The 13,185-nt window shown below is 46.6% G+C and overlaps 1 long non-coding RNA gene across 1 annotated transcript; it reads right to left on the reverse strand.

Annotated features, from left to right (window-relative positions):
* Window positions 1–3,043: 3,043 nt before the first annotated feature.
* LOC144287599 (uncharacterized) lies at window positions 3,044–8,538 on the reverse strand. Its single transcript, XR_013355379.1, has 3 exons — window positions 8,470–8,538; window positions 6,693–6,829; window positions 3,044–3,174 (listed from the first exon to the last, which is right to left on the reverse strand). It is a non-coding gene; the product is annotated as an uncharacterized LOC144287599 (long non-coding RNA).
* Between the last annotated feature and the right edge of the window lie 4,647 nt (window positions 8,539–13,185).

Consider the following 13,185-nt stretch of genomic DNA (forward strand, 5'->3'; position numbering starts at 1 on the left):
CCCTAACTCACACCCTAACACCTCACCCTAACTGCAAACCTAAGCCCAACCCTAACTGCCACCATAACCCTAACCCCACCTCCAAACCTCCTGCCCTATCCCTACAGCCTAAACCCTAACCCTAACTCTAAATACTGTCACTAACCCTAACCTCATTCCCTTATCCCTAACCCCCATCCTAACTCCTAATCACTGACCCTTACCCTTATCCCTCACCCTAACCTCTAATCCGTAACCATAAGCTTAATCACAAATACCTAACATCTAACCTAAGCCTAACCACCAACTGACTCCCGTCCCCTGATACTAACATTCATTCTACCCATTCACATACCCTGTGGTTCTGAGTAGTCACTTCTGATGTGGACAAGGCCCCCCAACAGTGCCGCCAAAGTCCTCCAGGGGGTCCTGAGGAAGCAGGGCTCCTGTGAGTGTGGACATGGCCCCACGTGTTCCTGAGTGATAGTCAGCGGGTCCTGAGGACGGCGGGTCTCCTGTCACTGTGGACTATGCCTCACATCCTCTGGAAGACTCACAGAAGGTCCTCAGGTGGCCGGGGGCTCCTGTCAGCCTGGACATGGCCCCACGTCCCCTGAAAACTCACCGCGGATCCTGAGGAGGCTGTGGGCACCTGTCAGCATAGACGCAGCCCCATATTTCCTGAAGCTTTAGTGCAGGTCCTGAGGAGGATGGGGTTCCTGTCAGTGTTGAGGTGACCCACATTTTCCTCAAGCCTCACCATAAGACCTGAGGATGCTGGGGCTCCTGTCAGCATACATGTGGCCCCAAATCTTCCCAAACCTTCACAGTGGGTCCTGAAGAGGCTGGAGACTCCTGTCAGTGTGGATGAGGCACCCACATTTTTCTTAGGTTTCACCAAAGGCCCTGACAAGGCGGGGGTCTTCTGTCTGCATGGACGCATCCCATATTTTCCCAAGTCAACACCGGGTCCTAAGGAAATCAGCATCGTGTTGTGTCGATGTCACCCAATGTCCTCCCAAAGCGTCACCGAGGGTTCTGAGGAGGCAGGGGCTCCTGTAACCATGAATGCGGCCCCCAGCTTCCAGAAGCCTCAACTTATGTCCTGAGGTTGCCCAGGTGCTCCTGTCAGTGTTGATGCGGGCCCACATCTTCCTGAAGACAACCCCTGGGTCCTGAGGCGGCCCAGGGGCTCCTTTCAGTGTGGATGTGAGCCCACAATTTCCTGAGGCTCTGCTCATCAGCATGGACACGTCCCCACATCCTCCTCAGGCCTCCCCAGCACAGGCTGGCTCCTGTCAGTGCAGGCAGAGGAGGCGTATTGCACATTCATGCCACCTGGGTGGGGCCTGGGCTCCGGCACCCCGTGTGGGATGCTCAGGCGCTGCAGGGGGCAGCGGGCACTCCAGGGGCCACACCTGCCTCCTTCCAGGCTCCAGCTGTGGCCTGTTAGTTTCAGAAACGTCTCACTTAAATAGAGCCCAACACCCGGCTTCCCCAGAAATACTTAAGGACACGGAATTGGAGCCCACAGAATGCGAAATGAAATGTGGACCAGACTTTTACCACGTCCGGCAAAACTCACTCAACCCTCTTCCACTGTCAGCGGGACTGCGGGCTGGTTGGTGCAGCCGCCCTGGAAACAGTGTGGAGGCTCCTCAGGAGTTACAAATAGAGCCTCCCTGCGACCAGCAGGTGAATGGCCTGAGCTCACTCCGAAGATACAGATGCAGTGAGAATCGGGACATCTGCATGTCCCGATGTCCACAGGATCCGGGTCCATAGTAGCCACACGGTGGGAGGAGCCTCGGTGCCCTCTGGCAGATGATGGATAAAAAATATGGGAGATAGAGGATGGTCATAGAGAGAGGAATGGTACTCAACTATCAAAGAGAAGGAAATCTTGCCATTTGCAATGACGTGGATAAAACTAGAGGGATCAGGTTAAGTGAAATAAGTCAGACGGGAAAGAGAATGACCGTGTGGTGTCACTCATAAGTGGAATTAAAGAAGCAAAGCAGATAACAACTGTGAAGGGAAGGAAAAACAAATAAGATGAAAAGAGATGCAGGAAATATAGACTCTTAATGATAGGAAACAAACTGATGTTCATTGGAAGCAGGGTTGGGAGGTTAACAGGGGACCGGCATGAAGGAGGGCACGTGATGTCACGAGCACTGTGGTTATCTCCAACTGGTGAATCCCTGAATTCTTCCTCTGAAAGTATAATACTCTATATGTTAATTAATTGGGTTTAAATTAAATTAAGTTAAAAAATCAGTTGTATCAGAGTACGTTTCCTTCTGGACTCTCTGTTCTGCTCCTCCAGCTTATGCTGGGACCAACCCTCGTGGGTCTGGTTTGTTTAAGCAGGCGTCAGGCCTCGTCCATGGACCAGCCCAGGGCTAGAACTCACAACCAGGAGATCAGGACCAGAGGTGAGGTCAGGAGTCCAATGCTTAACCGACAGAGCCAGGCGGGGTCCCGAGGACAACACTGCTTTATCCTGTGTCTCTGTGACATCGTTTGAAATAGGAAACTGCTGCATCCGTATCTGTACTGCTTCTCCAATACTGATTTGCTGTCCGGTGTCATATTTCGGGGCAGATGGATGTTATGGGTTTTTTTTCCTTATTTATAGGATCTGCCACCATGATTTGACAGGAATAACATTGTAATTGAGGGTGCTTCAGGAACTGCGGACATTTTTACAAGATGAGGGTTCCAACCCACGAGCCCAGGACGGCCTCCCAGAGCCTGGTATGGCTCAGTGCACAAGTCTTGTGCTCTTTTGGTTCAGTCTCATTATTTATTCTCTGTGATGCTCCTGAGAAGGGAGTCACGTCCATCATTTCTTTCCTGAATGCTCATTGTCAGGACACAGCAAGCCCCACAATAGAATAAAAACTGAGCCCAGGCGAAGGGCAGGAAGCCCCTATTAGAACAGATCTCAATGCCCTTGACAGCCCCATACCAAAATGTAAACAGAACTTGAGGAATTACACCAGCCCTTCAGGAATTCCCCGAGACCAGCCCTTAAAAATAAGCTAATACCCACCTCGGGGTCCAAGTCCCTGCTCCGCTCTGTCGGGTATACTTGGACACAAGTTCAAGCTTGTAAATAAACCCTCGTGTGTTTGCATTGGTGTTGGCTTCTCGGTGATTTCTCAGATTCGCAATCTTGGGCACAACAGTCTGAGATTAAAAAAAAAACAAACAAACAAAAGAAGCTCGGACGCAGGTAGAGTGAACACAGGGTTCTGAGAGAAGCAGCGGAGACCCGGGGGCTTCGGGGCTCTTCTGTGGAGGCCCCAGCAGACTGGGGGGCGGGATGCTCAGCCCCAGAGCCAGCGGACCCAGCGTCCCCACCGGCATCCTGCCCATCACATTCAGGACTCAGGGAGCTGCACAGCGCCGCCCGCTGTAGCCCAGAGGCACTGATGCCCACCCCACCTCTGACCCCCGCAGGTGCAACTCCCAGGCAGATGTGCACCTGACAATCAGCGCCAAGGCCCATCCCCAGACCCCACACAGACCATTCGGTGCCACCAAGTTGTTAGACCACAGAGGCTTCAGAGCTTCAGCTCTACCTGGAAAGTAGGGTCTATTCCTTTGTAGTTTCTGCTCTAATTTCAATTATTTTCTTTGATTCTTTTTTATTAATTGCCTTATTTTAATTTTATGTATGTACCTTATATATTTCTTATTTTTACTTTTATGGTAGTTTAATTGTGTTTCATATTTTGGGATTTAGAATCTTTTAACAAGCAGGCCAAAATAAATTGGTGTTTTTTTTGGAGGGCAGTTGTTATTGTTTTTCTTGGTTTTCTTTTTCTTCCTTCTTTCTTTTCTGGAAAAAATAATGAGATGGAGAAATTCTCCATCATAAAATAACATGAGGTAGTACTCACAGCCAGGAAGTTCATCAATAAACATATATGGTATCTAACTACAGTTTAAAACAATGATTATAAAGTTAGCAGCTGGGCTGGAAAAAGAGCACAGAAGAAAACTAGAGAATCCCTTACTGTAGAAATAAAAGAACTAAAATCAAGTCAGTCCAACGTTAAAAATGCTATAACTGAGATGCAGTCCCAACTGGAAGCCTTCAAAACAAGAAAGGTTATGGATGACAGAGGCAGACGTAGGGAAGTTAGCCACTTATTAAAACAATAACATTCATATCATAGGAGACTCAGAAGATGAAGAGAGAGAAAAGGTGGGCTTTACTCAGCCATCAGAAATGACAAATACCCACCATTTGCTTCAAGGTGGATGGAACTGGAAGGTATTATGCTGAGTGAAGTAGGACAATCGGAGAAGGACAAACATTGTATGTTCTCATTCATTTGGAAATATAGGTAATAGTGAAAGGGAATATAAGAGAAGGGAGTAGAAATATGTTGGAAATATCAGAAAGGGAGGCAGAACGTAAAGACTCCTAACTTGGAATTGAACTAGGGGTGACTGAAGGGGAGGAGGGCAGGGTTGAGGGTAAATGGGTGACGGGAACTGAGGGGGGCACTAGACGGGATGAGCACTGGGTGTTATTCTGATTTGGCAAACTGAACACCAATAAAAAATAAATTTATTATTTAAAAAAAAATAAAGAAAGAAAGAGTGGCACTAGGGTGGCTCAGTTACGCTTCTGACTTAGGCACAGATCATGATCCAGGTCCCAAGGCAGGCTCCCTGTTCAGCAGTGAACCTGCTTCTCCCTCTCCCTCTGCCCGTATCACTAATGTTTTTCTCCTCTCTCTCTCCTATAAATAAATAACATCTTTGAAAAAGAAACAAACAAACCCAGAAGGAAGAGAAATCTCCCATGTAGAAGAATTTCAAACAATTTGTGCAGACATTCCACCCACAAGTTCATGAGCATAGCTTCCCACTCTTAAGTGTGCAATACACAAAGTAACTTTCCTCTACAAAATATATTTAGAAAAACCTAAAATAATAATGATAATATAATAATAATAATAATAATAATAACAATAATGAATCAGTTTACTATGGAGAAAGCTGACAAAAACTACCTCAGCAAGATGATCAGATCGATACCAAGACTGATAAATCATGTTGATAGTATCTATCCTTTATATGATATAATAAAAATGGCAGTATATCTCTGTATATAATCCACAAAAACAGTTCAATCATGAGATAAACAACAGACATGTCTCAACTGAGGGAAATTTTACAAAATACTCTACTTCTCAAAGTGTTCCAGTTCAACAAAAACAAGGAAAGGCTGAAAGACTGTCACAATCCAGAGGAGCCTAAGAAAACAGGAGGACAAACGGAATGTGATATGAGGGTTGGTAACTTAGCAAAACCTAAGGAAATCTGAACATAATATGGTCTTTGATTAATGCGACTGTTTTAATATTGATTCATTAGCTAATCTTTGTACCGTACTAATATAAGATATCAATAATTGGAGAAATTGAGTGCAAGTGTATGTGAATGCACTGTACTATCTTCTCAATTTCCCTATAAATCTTTGTTTTTTTCCTAATAAATAAGATTTATTTTGAAAATTGACTTAAATGAATCAGGCTCCAAGTGTGAAGACATTTTAAGAATAGTTGAATTAACTTTTGCCTTATTCTTAAAGAGCTCCTTTGATGGAAACAAAGTAAGAATTTTAGATCAGAAGGAAAGAAAAACACTTATGAACACGTATAATGCCTCCTCAACCTGAAAAGCAGGAACGGATAATAAATAACAAAAATCAGATAAAAATAATTCTAGTATAATAGACACCATATTGCAAGTGCATTTAAATTTAGCAATGCATAACATTTATTTCCTTGACATTTGTCTTCCAAAGAGTTCACAGTGTTTCAGGGTCAGTTGAAATAGGGGAAGAATCTCAGGGATGAATCCTTCACATAATAATAGGACCATTGGTACTAATGTCTCTCAGATCTTCCAAATCCATAAAGATGCATTTCCTGATGAGTGACTGAACTGTGAAGAAAGAGATGAGAAACCCTCATCCCTCTGAATTACTTGTGTCAGAATATTTTAACCATAGTACTACGGATAGTAGTAAATTATCCTTATTAACAGGAAATACGTCTCAGATTGGAATCTCAACAATGAGATGCGCTGAGAAAAAATGCTTTAACTCGCTCCTCATCTTTTAAAGACAAAAGAGAGGTTTTCCATGTAGAAAGACAGTTGTCAAGATAGCCTTAGGGAATAAGAGTCTGCAGCATCGAACCCCTCTGCACAGCTAGGACGCTCGTGCTCCAGGTCTTCCTGATCCCAAATCCCTGGGCCTGTCCCCCAACACAGGATGCCATGCTGAGGTCATTTGCAATGGCTCTTTTAGGAGCTCTGGGGAAGGGGGAAGGATCTAGATAGGATGGGACAGGACACATGGAGGCCTAGAAAATTAAGGCCATTCCAATTTAAATTCAGTGTTAGCACATGCCCAGCCATCCCAGGCTCCTGTGAAGAAGAGCTGAATTTTACATTACTTCAGTTACAGGAAAAAAAACAAAAGTTTACAGCTTAATGACCTAGAAAGCCCCACAATAGAATCAAAACTGAGCCCAGGCCAAGGGCAGGAAGTCCCTATTAGAATGGGAAGAGGGCTCAATCCCTTGAAGGCCCCATATCAAAATGTAAACAGAAATTGAGGAATTGCTCCAGCCCTCCTGGAGGTCCAAGAGACAAGCCCTTAAAACTAAGCTAAAACCTACCTCGGGGTCCAACTCCCTGCTCCGCTCTGTCGGGTATAATTGGACACAAGCTCGAGCTTGTAAGTAAACCCTCGTGTGTTTTCATCGCTGTCGGCTTCTCGGTGGTTTCTCAGATTCGCAATCTTGGGCACAACAGTCTGAGATAAAAAAACAAAAACAAAAGATGCTCGGACGCAGGTAGAGTGAACACAGGGTTCTGAGAGAAGCAGCGGAGACCCGGGGGCTTGGGGGCTCTTCTGTGGAGGCCCCTGCAGACTGGGGGGCAGTATGCTCAGCCCCAGAGCCAGAGGACCCAGAGACCCCGCATCCCGCCCATCAGGGTCAGGTCTCAGGGAGCAGCAGAGCGCCTCCTGCTAGACTCCAGAGATGCTGATGCCCAACCCGCCTCTCACCCCTCAGTTCCATCTACCAGGCAGATGTGCACCTGATAATCAGCGCCACAGCCCATCCCCAGACCCGGCACAGACCACTCACTGCCACCAAGTTGTTGGACCACTGAGGCTGCAGAGCTTCAGCTCTGCCTGGAAAGTAGGGTCTAGCTTCCTTTGTACTTTGTGCTTTATTTTGATTTATTTTCTTTGATTCTTTTTTATTAATTGCCTTATTTAATTTTTATGTATGTACCTTATATATTTCTTATTTTTACTTTCATGTTACTTTAATTTTGTTTCATATTTTGGGATTTAGAATCTTTTAACAAGCAGGCCAAAATAATTTGGTGGTTTTTTTTCGAGGGCAGTTGTTATTGTTTTTCTTGGTTTTCTTTTTCTTCCCATTTTCTTTTCTGGAAAAAGTAATGAGATGGAGAAATTCACCTCCATAAAATAACATGAGGTAGTACTCACACCAGGAAGTCCATCAATACACATATATGATGTCTAACTACAGTTTAAAACAATGATTATAAAGATAGAAGCTGGGCTGGAAAAAGAACACAGAAGAAAACTAGAGAATCCCTTACTGTAGAAATAAAAGAACTAAAATCTAGTCAGGCCATTGTTAAAAATGTTATAACTGAGATGCAGTCCCAAGTGGAAGCCTTAAAAACAAGAAAGGCTATGGACCACAGAGGCAGACATAGGGAAGTCAGCCACTTATTAAAACAATAACATTCATATCATAGGAGACTCAGAAGATGAAGAGAGAGAAAAGGTGGGCCTTGATCAGCCATCAGAAATGACAAATACCCACCATTTGCTTCAAAGTGGATGGAACTGGAAGGTATTATGCTAAGTGAAGTAAGTCAATCGGAGAAGGACAAATATTGTATGTTCTCATTCGTTTGGGGAATATAGGTAGTAGTGAAAGGAAATATAAGGGAAGGGAGTAGAAATGTGTGAGAAATATCAGAAAGGGAGACAGAACATAGACTCCTAACTCAGGGAAATGAACTAGGGGTAATGGAAGGGGAGGAGGGCAGGCGGTGGGGGTGAATGGGTGATGAGCACTTGGTGTTCTTCTGTATGATGGCAAACTGAACACCAATAAAAAAATAAATTTATTATTAAAAAAGAAAGAAAAAAAGAAAGAGTGGCACCTGGGTGGCTCAGTCAGTTAAGCTCCTGCCTTAGGCTCAGATCATGATCCAGGTCCCAAGGCAGGCTACCTGTTTAGCAGGGATCCTGCTTCTCCCTCTCCCTCTGCCCCTCTCACTCATGCTTTTTCTCTCCTCTCTCTCTCAAATAAATAGAAAGCATCTTTGAAAAAGAAACAAACAAAAAACCCAGAAGGAAGAAAAATCTCCCATGTAGAAGAATTTCAAACAATTTGTGCATACATTTCACCGTCAAGTTCATGAGCATAGCTTCCCACTCTTATTTCCGTAATACACATAGTAACTTCCTCCTAGAAAATATAATACGAAAAACTTAAAATAATATTGATAATATAATAATAATAATTAATTAATAACAATAATAATAAAGAATCAGTTTGCTACGGAGAAAGCTGAGAAACACTACCTCAGCAAGATGATCAGATCGATAGCAAGACTGATAAATCATGTTGATAGTATCTATCCTTTATATGATATAATGAAAATGGCAGTATATCTCTGTATATAATCCACAAAAACAGTTCAGTCATGAGATAAACGAAAGACATATCCCAAATGAGGGAAATTTTACAAAATACTCTACTTCTCAAAGTGTTCCAGTTCAACAAAAACAAGGAAAGCCTGAAAGACTGTCACAATCCAGAGAAGCCTAAGAAAACAGGAGGACAAATGGAATGTGATATGAGGGATGGTAACTTAGCAAAAACTAAGGAAATCTGAATAAAGTATGGTCTTTGGTTAATGCGAATTTTTTACTCTTGATTCAATAGCTAATATTTGTACCGTACTAATATAAGATATCAATAATTGGAGAAACTGAGTGCAAGTGAATGCGAATGCTCTGTACTATCTTCTCAATTTCACTATAAATCTTTGTTTTTTTCCTAATAAATAAGATTTATTTTGAAAATTGACTTAAATGAATCAGTCTCCAAGTGTGATGACATTTTAAGAATTGTTGAATTATCTTTTGCCTTATTCTTATAGAGTTCCTTCAGTGGGAACAAAGTAATAATTTTATATCAGAAGGAAATAACAACACTTATGAAGACGTATAATGCCTCCTCAACCTGAAAAGCAAGAAAGGATAATAAATGCAAAAATCAGATAAAATACTTCTAATATAATAGGCACCATATTGCAACTGCATTTAAAATTAGCAATGCATAACATTTATTTCCTTGACATTTGTCTTCCAAAGAGTACACAGTGTTTCAGTGTCAGTTGAAACAGGGGAAGAATCTCAGGGAAGAATCCTTCACATAATAATAGGACCATTGGTACTAATGTCTCTCAATTATTTCCAAATCCATACAGATGCATTTCCTGATGAGTGACTGAGCTGTGAAGAAAGAGATGAGAAACCCTCATCCCTCTGAATTACTTGTGTCAGAATATTTTAACCATAGTACTACGGATAGTAAATTATCCTTATTAACAGGAAATACGTCTCAGATTGGAATCTGAGCAATCAGATGGGCAGAGTAAAAACACTTTGACTCGCTCCTCATCTTTTAAAGATAAAGGAGAGCTTTTCTATGTACAAAGTCAGTTGTCAAGATAGCCTTAGGGAATAAGAGTCTGCAGCATGGAATCCCGGTGCACAGCTGGGACGCCCACGAGCCAGTTCTTCCTGATCCCAAATCCCTGGTCCTGTCCCCCAACAGACCCTGCCAAGCTGAGGTCATTTGCAATTGCTCTCTTAGGAGCTCCGGGGAAGGGGGAAAGAGCTGTATAGGATGGGACAAAATGCAAAGAGGCCTTTGAAATGAAGGCCTTTCTACTTTAAGTTCAGTGTTCGAACAAGCCCAGCCATCCCAGGCCCCTGTGAAGAAGAGCTGAAATTTACATTATTTCAGTTACAGGAAAAAAACAAAAGTTTACAGCTTAATGTCCTAGAAAGCCCCACAATAGAATCAAACTGAGCCCATGCCATGGGCTGGAAGCACCTATTAGAATGAGAGCAGAGCTCAATACCCTTGAAGGCCCCAAATCAAAACGTAAACAGAAATTGAGGAATTGATGAAGCCCTTCTGGAGGACCCTGGGACAAGCCCTTAAAACTAAGCTAAAACACACCTCAGGGTCCAAGTCCCTGCTCCGCTGTGTTGGGTGTACTTGGACACAAGCTCGAGTTTGGAAATCAACCCTTGTGTGTTTGCATTGGTGTCAGTTCCTTAGTGGTTTCTTGGATTCACAATCTTGGGCACAACACCGCCATGTCCTCTCCCACCTTGGCTGAACCCCTATCCCCTCCCACCCAGGGTGACACTCGGTCACCTCCCCACCTACAACAGCTGGGCACAGGCCGTCACACAGGTCCCATGGGCATGGTGGGCACTCCCGCCTTCCCTGCCCTCCCAGAGGAAGGAAGGAGTTTCAGCAGGACACACTCCCATGGTGGCCCCAGGGCTCCCTGCCCAGCACGGCACCTCGTGACAGGTCGGGTCTGTGTTCCTCACACCTGCTCCTCCTCCCCGGTTTTCCCACAAGAAATGAAGGAGGACGCCCTGGTCTCCTCCAGGGACATCACGCAGATAGACCTGGACATCATCAGGAAGTTCAGCAGCCACATCATGTTTTAGGACTGCTAGGGGGTCGGATGAGGCTGCTGGGCCAGGGGGCTTTGGGGCCCTGGAGGCTTCTGGGTAAGGAAAACGGGGTCTCTGAGGCCAGGGAGAAATATAGCAACCAACAACACACCGCTCCATGGTAGGGTGATGTGGATGACCACACCCCCGGGGCCTCAGGGATGAGGAGGCCACAAGGATGGGGCCTCCAGGGGTTGCCATGGGACCTGAACACCAAAGGGGAGAGGGACGGCCCCCTGAGAAGCAGGGGATGGGGTGGAGGACGTGAGGGGCATGAACCGGACCTGGGTCCAGGCGGCATGTCCGCAGCTGGAGCAAGACACACATCGATCCCAAGAGGGTCAGATGGTTCAGAGTGACACCCACTCTCGGTGCTTTATATATTTCTAAATTCTGTGCATTTAATTTGAGACAATTTTCAATTTTAAACATACATATTATGATGACCCCCAGATAATGCCCCTGGTCCAGCCAGGGCCCTGCACTCACCACATGGGGCCCCAGGGGCAGATGTCACAACAAACCCCAGAATGGGGTCACCTTTATCTGTAGATGTCTCTGTGTGCATCTTAGAGAACGGGGATGCCCTGTGTCCGCCGGCCCCCCACGCCATCCCCCCATTCCCCAGACCCACACCATCCCCCTACATCATCATCCCCCATGGCATCGCCACTACCCCATCCGCCTCACACACACACAGCCTCACATAATCCCCACCCACAGTATACCCCATCACCATCCCCCCTATACCATCCCCCACATTCCACCACCATCATACCCATGCTCCCACACCATCGACCCCGAGCAAGGACCCGGTGCAGCTGCCCCCTGTGGGACATGATCAGCCTCCCTGGGGTTCTCTGTATACCCTGCTCCCATCAGAAGCCCGGGTATCCCATAGAGTACCCAGGGGTTTCAGGGAGGAGGGACGGCAGGGAGCCCCCAACAGTGTGTGAGCAGGTGAGTGAATCAGAGGACCCACTGTGCCCTGCCTCCACCCACTGTCACTCCTGGAGGGTGGAACACCCTGCACAGGACACCAGGTCCTAACCCAGAGGTACCTGGGCTGATTGGGCCCAGGCTCTGTGGGGGCTGGGTTGATTTGAGCCCCCACCAGTCCCAACACAAAGACTAATGGAATCAGGCCCACATGGCCCTGGCCAGCCCTGGATTCTGGCCCCGGGCTGAGCAAGCCCTCTCACAGCTGGATATGGCCTGCTGGGCCCTGGGCGTGCCCCACAGATCCAGGTCGCTGATCTAGGGCAGCCCTGGGGATCCTGGGACACCCCAGTGTGGGGAGAAGAGGGGCAAGCCGGTGGGCCCCACCCGCACCCACAGCAGGAGACAGGCTCCTCCAGGTGCTGGGGCCCCCAGAGGGCCCAAGGCCGGGGTCCAGCTGCCCTGCGGGAACCCAGTGCAGGAGCCCATGAGCTGCAGGTCCAGGTCAGCTCTGCTGTCCTCAGAACCGTCTCTCAGGCTGAAACCTCAGGACACACGCCTCCACCCGGAGTCCACACATGCTCCCAGGTGGGGGACTCCAGCACTCGACCCCCAACCCATGTGATTCTTGTCCTCCTGTAAAGGACAGAAAGGTCTCCCTCCCCAGGTGAAGGCACGCACCCACAGCTTTGAGCCCGTTTGCTGTAGAAAGTCAATAAAATGTGGTGCGAAAATGCACAGCCAGCCCATTTCTGTGTCTCCCAGAACTCTGTGCACAGGGCATGTAGAGACCCCCAGAGAGGAGGAGGGGGCACCACCTAGGCCCCCTACTAGCCTGTGCAGGGGCACCACCAGGCACACACAGCTGACGTCCCCACGTGCCTTCCAGGAGCGGCCAGACCTACTGCTGGACATGGGAATGTGGCCGAGCCAGAACTTCAAGCTCAGCTGACCCTCCAGCTAAAAGTCACTGCATGAGCGAGCCCCAGCGCTGCCAGGAGAGCCCAGCTAACTGCCCAGCGCCAGCACCAGAAATGATGTTGTGCCAACCATTTCGGGTTTTTTTGGTGACCCAGCCAGAGGATCCGATTGCTGCACTTGATAGCTGCATGGGATAGACACACACACACACACCTCAAAAGCAACAAAAACAACAAAAAAGCAACAAAAGACGGAATCCCCCCAATACTGTCAAACAGCAGCCAGATGGTTACTTACACAATGCTGTGGTCCCCAATAGGATACAGGGAAAACGCTATAAGCCACGACTGCAGAGGTGCTAGAGATGTGCCTGCTGTGTTCCAACAAGGAGGCAGAGGGGCAGGAAGCATCCTCCGGAGGGGGGGCCCCTCCTAGGAAAGAACACCAGGTCCCTGTAAAGGCTACGGAGGGTGAAATATGTCCTCCTC

Source organism: Canis aureus, chromosome 17 (genome assembly GCF_053574225.1).
Source record: "Canis aureus isolate CA01 chromosome 17, VMU_Caureus_v.1.0, whole genome shotgun sequence".
NCBI classification, from domain to species: Eukaryota; Metazoa; Chordata; class Mammalia; order Carnivora; family Canidae; genus Canis; species Canis aureus.